Here is a 9275-nt window from a genome sequence, read left to right as displayed (position 1 = left end):
AAAACACTCGACTCGTAATCCAATGATCGAGGGGGTCGAATCCCCTTCGCACCAAACATGCCCGCCCTTTCAGCCGTGGGGGCGTTATAATGTGACGGTCAATCCCACTATTCGTTGGTAAAAGAGTAGTCCAAGAGTTGGCGGTGGGTGGTGATGACTACTTGCCTTTTCTCTAGTCTTACACTGCTAAATTAAGGACGGCTAGCGCAGATAGCTTTAGTGTAGCTTTGCGCGAAATTCAAAACAAACCAAACTTTCGTCGACAGGATCTACGTTTTGTGTTTAAACTTGCTAGTGATCGAATTCATAAACCTGCTAATGAATGAGACGATATTAATTAACTTTTCGTGAAACGACGATTAAGAAAAGCAATGTCATTGAGGTCTAAGTACTTAAACATGTTAAAGACCATAATGCATAAGTTTCGGATTGCTAAGAGATTTGTAACAATTCTACTATATATTATACATAGAAACAAAAAAAAAAAAATAGGCTGTAGGTTACATTCTCTTAGTACATTTATATAAAAAATAATTAAAAAAAACATGACACAGAAGGTAGTAAAAATTGATAAAGAGTACATTACTCTGGCCTTAGGGCCTTCAGTATAGATTAATCTATTATGCCTGTCCTACTCAGCATATTTAAGTCCTACTGTTCTTAGTAGTGTGTTTCGAGATCTTAAGTCATCAAATGACATTTCTCCTAATTTGCTTTATTTTTTTAAAATGTAGCTGTCGTTTCAAGGTAAATTTCAATAAATCGTTTAACATTTTACAAAAAAATTATATTGTTTCAGTTGGGGGCTTTGTACAATGTCTTCAAACGATTCACACTCAAGTATTTCTTTGTTATTGGTTTTTACTTTTAGTTCTCGGGTTATCTTCCGAATGACTAATGTTTACATGTATTGGTTTGGTGTTTTATGGCGCAAAGCAACTAGGCTATCTGCGTTTAATGTATATATATATATATATTATATGCATGCTAGCCGTCCCTAATTTAGCAGTGTAAGACTAGAGGAAAAGCAGCTACTCATTACCATCCACCGCCTATTCTTGAGCTACTCTTTTTACCCATGAATAGTGGGATTGATCGTGACATTATAACGCCCACACGGCTGAAAGTGCGAACATATTTGATGTAACGTGGATTCGAACCCGCAGCCTTCAGATTACGAATTAAGAGCCCTAACCACCTGGCCATGCCGAGTACTGGAATTGTAAATATTAATTATATATTCTAACAGTCAGAAAACTTTGATGAACTGGTGTGACATATATAGCTAACATCCGTCTCCGTGGTAACGAGAACAGATTCGAGAATATAGATGACTGATTGTTCTTGCGCTATGAATCGTTTCTTATAGCAACAGTAACCGTTCCTGAGTGCACTCTTACTCTGATGTTGTGTCTCATATTAAACCGCAGAAGATGACAATTAACTAATATATATACATGTGTGTGTGTGTACGTACTTCATAATATTTTTTGTCTGTTTTTGAATTTCGCGCAAAGCTACTCGAGAGCTATCTGTGCTAGCTTTCCCTAATTTAGCAGTGTAAGACTAGAGGGAAGGCAGCGAGTCATCACCACCCACCGCCAACTCTTGAGCTACTCTTTTACCAACGAATAGTGGGATTGACTGTAACATTATAATGCCCCATGGCTGAAAGGGCGTGCATGGTTGGTACGACGGGGATTCGAACCCGCGACCCTCAGATAACGAGTCAAACGCCTTAACCCACTTGGCCATGCCAGGCCCTACTTCATACTAACGTCAATAATATTTCATTATAAGTCTTAGCTGCCCTTTCTTTCTAGTTCGAAATTGTGAATAAACACAGGATTGAGGCAAGATCGTTCTATTATCTTCACTTGGTAAGAAGCTGTGTATAAGATAGAAAAGTTCATGTTACAAACTGCTCTTGAACGTTTGTAGGTCTGTTCTTAAAGCCGTTCCCTTCTATTAAGTTTTATGTCCACTGATAATAAGCCCACCTAAGGGTTATCTTTCACAGAAAAAACATACACAATCCACACAAACGTGGATTATACTTGCTAGTTTATAATACACGAGATTGAATAATACAAACACATACATCTACCTATTAATTTATTTGGCAACGAATGAAGATTTATATTGATAATATGTTTACCTTTCCACAACTCACGCAAAACTACTTTGAACATTCTGTCAGAAAATATAAAAGCATCATAGTTATACTAATAAGAACAATAAAACAAGAGTTCTGTAAAATATCCTGTTTGTACCAACGGGTCAATAACGTACAAACTAGTACAACAACATGTTATTTGAATAAGAAATATGATCATTTTCTAAATCATTTGGCGTAAATGTTTTCAGTTGGAGTAACAACTATCTGTGCTCCAAACTATTTATTTCTTTCCCACGAGTCTTTACGTTTCCTTTCAAGCTTGCGTGTTGCTTCGCGTCAGTTGAACATAAAACAGCTGCATGCATCATTGAATTAGTATAGATTATTTATCAGTGAAAGTTTGGCCTTACTGGTTTTGTAACAAATTACACCACACAAAGAATACCGTATTTCTAGAGTTAGAAATTTTGTTACAAAAACTATGTACAAGTTTGAATGGAAACATGGTTGAATTATCCAATTTAACTTTTACGCTAAAAATAGTTTTGAAATGCACTTTGTAAGCACAACATAAAGTAAAAATAGAAGAAAGTGTTCTACTTTATTAACAAATTATTGCCACAAAATTGGAGCGCCATGTACCTGGACGTAAAAATTACCGTAATTTGTTCTGCGTAAAATGCGAAACAAAAATGGTACTGAAATTGAATGCAAGTGGTACGTGGTCTAACAACAGAGTTGGTAAATTTGTTATTTTATCATATGAGCGCCGTATCTTGCTTCTGCACGTACGTATATTAACTTTAGGAAATTACACCAAACAATAAAACACAAGTACAACGTGGCCATTTGAAAAATATCAGCCCAATCATTCAGAAGACTGAGGTATTATATATATATATAATTAAGTGTATCCTTTACGTGAGTATACGTGAAACAAAGATTCAATTACGCATACATACTGCCGTTTAAATTTAAATTAATTCCAAAAATTAAAAAAATTCCAATTTTTCAGGTAGGAAACAATCATGAATCTAGAGCTTTTTCAGTGTTTTGGTTGAATCGAAAAACACTTTCAATACATACATAAACAAAATATAAATATATGTACAGTGTTCTAAAATTAACTATTAATTCCACTCTGTCGTTCAGAAGCGCGAACATGGATTGAAATTAAAACTTTCAAATGATCACTCTTTCATCAAAATTATCTAAGGAAAACCAATAATATCCCTCTTCAGATGAAGTCAGCAGCAGAGTTCAAAAGGAAAACGTTTAGGCCCGTTCCTGATCTATGATGTTTATGGTTTGAGCGGAACGTAAGACATTATAAAGTTTCTATATAAAATAACTTCACAATCCAATCTGAGTGACTGAGTCACATAATTCAGCGTCTTTAATAGTCGAACAGACTATTATTATTTGGTTCTTTGTATTTTACTGAATTTTTTTTCTTTTCATATTATCACATGTCCTCGCTGATACAGCGATAAGTCTTCGGATTTACAACACTAAAATCAGGGGTTCGATTCCCCTCGGTGGACTCAGCAGATAGCCCGATGTGGCTTTGTTATAAGAGAACACACATATGCAACTTTAATTTCGTCCTCATGAGTGATCAACTGAAATCTGTTTATTTAAGATGGATGATATGTGTGACGAGTTTCTTGTACTTCTGTTTACAGTCTGTTAATAGATGTGTTCTTCTGCTTTGATTACGATTACAGTATGTTAGTAAACATATTGTTCTGCTTTGGTTATGACTACAGTTTATTATTAGATATGTTGTTCTCGGTTACGATTGCAGTATGTTAGTAGATGTGTTGTTCTGCTTTGGTTACGATTACAGTATGTTAGTAGATGTGTTTTTCTGCTTTGGTTACGATTACAGTATGTTAGTAGATGTGTTGTACTGCTTTGGTTGTGACGAGAATCTGTTAGTACATGTATTGTTCTGCTTTAGTTATGAGTACAGTCTAAAATTAGATGTGTTGTTCTGCTTTGGTTACGATTACAGTATGTTAGTAAATGTGTTTTTCTGTAGTAGATTTATTGTTTCTTCTATGAGCGATTTTGAAGACTGAAATGACTCAAACATCGATATACAAGCATAAATACATTATTTAAACAAAATTCAGCCTCTATTTATACAGGTTCCAAGCGAATTGTGAATGTTTCATCACGTGATCACATCAATGATTCCAAGATGCTGGTGTTAGGTTGAGCTTTTGAGTTATTTACAGAACGAACATTTGTCCGTAATTCAGTGACACAATGAAAGAAAGACGTAAGCTTGTATTAACCTTTAATCTTTAGATTAGCAATGTTCGAGTTTCATAAACACTTCCCATGCATTCTTTGATAAATGTACAATAAATTTACTTTACTTCATGAAAGACAAATATTGATCTGGCAGTCTACACAAGTGTTTTCGACAACACTTTTTCTCTTCCACGTCTTATTCTCAAAATCATAAAACTACCATTCCGCCAACCATTATTAACCCCCTCTCTCAGCAACACAGGGTTACTTTATGAAACAAGATTGGACTGCCTACATAACTGTTTTCACTAGCCTGCTTTTCTATGTTTAATTTTTAAAATAATAAAAAGTGGTAATTTTATAGTTTTGATTGGTTTGTTTTGAATTTCGCGCAAAGCTACACGAGGGCTATCTTCCCTATCCGTTCCTAATTTTGCAGTGTAAGACTAGAGGAAAAGCAACTAGGCATCACCAGCCACCGCCAACTCTTTGGCTACTCTTTTACCAACGAATAGTAGGATTGATTGTCACATTATAACATATCCACGGCTTAAAGGGCGAGCATGTTTGGTGTAACGGGGATCGAGCCAGCGACCCTCGGATTACGAGTCTAGTGCCTTAACCACCTGGCCATGCCGGGCCTATAGTCTTGATGCTAACCCTACTTTCTCAGGAATACAACCATTGTTTTATGCCTCTTATACGTTGTATGGTATTGATTAAGGGACACCACCACAAACAATCACTAAATAAACATGTTGTGAAAGAAGATAATAATATTCTCACAAATCTTATTATTTATTACAAAAAATTACTTATCTAAATCATCCCTTTAATTAACAGATAGTCTAAACTGAATCATAGTTAAATGGGCATTAATTTTTTACAACATTCGATGTTGCGTGAAGCAATCGTATGTTCATTTCTCTCACAGTTGACAACAAATAGAATCTAGCATAGTCACGTAAAATAATTTCGAATTTTATCGCTTTAAACGCTGTGTCGCAGTAGGAGGTATGAAACACTGAATTATGTCGCATATTAGCATATAAGTGATCTTTGATCATAATCTCATTAGGACTTTAGATATTAGTGCTATTTCATCCACACATAGATTCAGAAATAAATTTTTATCATGGAGTTGCTTTACTTAGAAGATCAACTGGTAAAGTGTAGAGTAAGCTTATTCATAGGCACATTTAGAACTTCATCAGAAACCCTGAAATACATTTCTGGGAATTCATGTTAAAAAAAATTGACTTCATGACAGTATGAATACAACGTGAAATACTAGAGTACAAAAAAACAGCAACAAAAATACAACAAGAAAACATTTACATACACATGTACCTATATAGGAAATAAACACATTAAATGTATTTAAGAAAAGGATACAATAGTTTCCACTTCCCCTGGGCAACAGACCATACAATCTGTTTTCTGCTGACATACTGACTGACAACGTACAGTGAAGATGACATAGGTGCCCTCGAGGGATAACATAGGAGGGGCCAGATCTGAATACTAACTCCCTATGATACTTCCTGGGTACCGAAAGGGTACATACTATGTTTGGTCAAAATAGGTCTGGTTTTTCGCCTGTTAGAGCGAACGAAAGAACACAAACAAGTAAACTTTTGTCAAATAATGAATTCCTCTATTCATAGAGAGTGAGTTATATAACCATAAATAATTCAGATAGTAAGAACTCATAGTGTTTAAAATAAGGCAAGAAATTCTTTAAGATATCACGAAACCTACAATGAATTTTCAAGTATATAGTATATCGTCTCCTTGAATAAAATATACTGAAACTCAAATTTTTTATGCCTTATAACAATATTCCATGAACTTTCTACGAAACAAGAAACATAAGGAATTAATAGTGAAATTAATTTTTCGTGACGACATTAATCATAAGCAAAAGTGCACAAACCCCCATTCTAACAGTGTTATCACGTTTCAGAGTAATTGTGTAAAAAATATGTATAATCCCTCTCTGTTTTGGCGTATCTTATCTTATGCAAACACTAAGTACTGCGCCTTAATCGTCAAAGTTTCTCTCTTTTTTCCAAATTAAGAATTAGATGGATGGTCTTAATCTCTTTCTTCAAACAAAAGAAAGAGTAAAAGAAAAGACGGGAGTGAATTTTTATTGTTGTTTCGAAACAATGCTGTACTTGATACATGGATGGCTAGGCATAGCTAGGACTACGCTGGTAAAAGTGCAAAGCTTAATAAAAGCTCGATTAAAATGATCCTCTGATAACAGTTGTCTAGAAGATTAACTTTTTACAGAAGTCAACGAAAGAAAGATGTGTGGCTCACGTGCAAGTCGAAAAGAACGTAGATAAGAACAACCGACATCTGAGATTCAACCAGAGCTTTCATGTATAAATTGGTGTGTATAATCAAACTTCAGATACTAATTTATCCGATTTAAACAGTTAAACCATTAACACCAAACTGAAGTGACAAACCTTTGGTTTATATGATTTATTTTGTATTATTCTGTGGTTTAAAATAGGTTAAATTTTATTAGTTACAACAATCTTCAAATTCATTTGCTTTAATAACATGTTGAAACATGTTATTATGCACCTAAAACAAAATTAATGTATCAAAATGTAGTTTTAATTTTTATTTGAAAAAAAACAAAAATATTTTGAGTGCCGAAACACTAAAGTAGAATAATTTAAAATAAATATACAAAAATTTTAAAACATAAACGCAACGTCAGCTCAAACTGAAAGCAGGAAGTCAATATAAGTTGTTACAGTAGTGTTTTTGTGTGTGTGCTTAATCAAATAATAACATGATTTGATAAAACCGAATACAAACAATAAAGCATAAACTGGTTATCTTGATTGAAAACGTCGTGGAAGCAGAACTGAACTAATGTTTTGCTCTAGTTCGAAAACTACACATATTACATTTCTTTAAACACGTGGACATTCTCAACTTGACACTGCTTTTTCCATGGAAGTAATCTAAATAATATTTCAAACGAAATTATGGCTTATCCAGAGTCTTATAAATAGATATACATCTTACAGTTTTGTTTGTATACTTTAATTCCACAACTACGAATACGTACATACTACGTTTTACATAACTTGAATCATACTTTTCGTGTGGTAATTTATCCCAACAAGAGACTATAGTGAATCATCTAACCAAAACTTTGAATTTTTATTTACAATGAAGTAATGAAAAAGGTGTAAAGAAGACAACAAAAGACACGTAAAAGTTACCAATGAATTGTCATGATATTCTGGATATTCTGAATTTCTTCTTAAAAAAGAATGAATTATGAATGAGATCTTAGATATCTCGTGAACAACTGTCAGTGAGATCTTAGATATTTCCTGAGCTCTTTCTTAAGGAAAAAGATGAATTAATTGCGAAACGAGGCTGGGATGGCCAGGTGGTTAAGGTGCTCGACTATTACTCTGAGTGTCGCGGGTTCGAATCCCTGTCGTACCAAACATGTTCGCCCTTTCAGTTGTGGAGGCGTTACAAGTGACGGTCAATTCCATTTTTCTTTGGTAAAAGAGTAGCCAAAGAGTTGGCGGTGGGTGGTGATGAATAGCTGCCTTCCCTCTAGTTTTAGACTGCTAAATTAGAGACAGCTAGCGCGAAATTAAAAAACAAACAATTCTGGAACTTAGATATCTTCTGATCTCTTTCTTCAAGAAATATCCAGATGGCGCTAATTTCGATTTGCAATAAAATTAATATAAATGTACGTTATTAATATTTACGTTATTTTATAATACATTCCATAGGCGTCATTAAGTTCTAAACTATAATCGTCCATTTCCGCGTTTCGTTACATATGACAATCCACGTGACCCAAGCGTCTGTCGATATGTTGTATCACGTCAACTATAAATTCATATATATTTGTGTGTGTATGTATATATATAACATAAACTTTTAACTGTTTCAACTGACGAAAGAACAACACATAACCTCGTGAGGTTTACTTGCTCATTACCGTAACCAATGTGTTTGATTGTAAACCAATAGATAATGAAGAAATACTGTCACTGACACAACGACCTCTCACTTTAAAATAACATAAGGAGTTTGAAGCCAGCGATAATGACTAGCACTTAAAGTGTTTTAACGATCTGAACTTCTAATTAAAAGTTTTCACGTGTTGCACATACCTAACGGGGGAAACTGACGGAAGGCCCCAAATGACATATTTTCAAGTATGAGTAGGCAGATTTATTTACATTGTGTTTTAGAGAGTTTAAACTGTATTCAAGTGTGACGTGATTTCATAATGTATTATTAGTCTTTCAGTTTCAAACGCAGTCCAACCTATCTTTCCTCTGCTTGCAATGCAAATTGCCCAAATCAACTCACCATAGAAAATAATATCTTTATCAACAACATTTCGAAACAATGTTTTCGACGGACGATATAAATACTACATTTTGCGAACATTTGATTAATTTCTCTAACACTTTGCTTAGAGAAACTCTGAGAATATGAGATTATCTTCCCTCAATAATGTTCAATAATGGTAAAATATTTTACACCCAATTAAAACATATAAGTACTATTGCTAGCATGATTACCTGCTGTAATCCAATAGTGCCTAAAACCTGGATTTTAAATAAATAATATGTGCATAGAACGAAGTCCACGGCCCCCGCTAGTACAGCGGTAAGTCTACGGATTAACAACTCTAAAATCAGGGGTTCCATTCCCCTCGGTGGGCTGAGCAGATAGTCCAATGTGAAGAAAACACAAACACACTTCATGTCAGAAGCTTTAGAATGTTTAATCTTTCTTACATTTATTTCAATAAAATTTACAGCAAAGAAGAAATAAAAGTCTTGCCAATAAATTTAACTTACGTAAAACTTTTCTCTTGGTT

The sequence above is a fragment of the Tachypleus tridentatus genome, chromosome 10 (genome assembly GCF_004210375.1).
Source record: "Tachypleus tridentatus isolate NWPU-2018 chromosome 10, ASM421037v1, whole genome shotgun sequence".
Taxonomy (NCBI): Eukaryota; Metazoa; Arthropoda; class Merostomata; order Xiphosura; family Limulidae; genus Tachypleus; species Tachypleus tridentatus.
Note: the sequence above shows the minus strand (reverse complement) of the source record.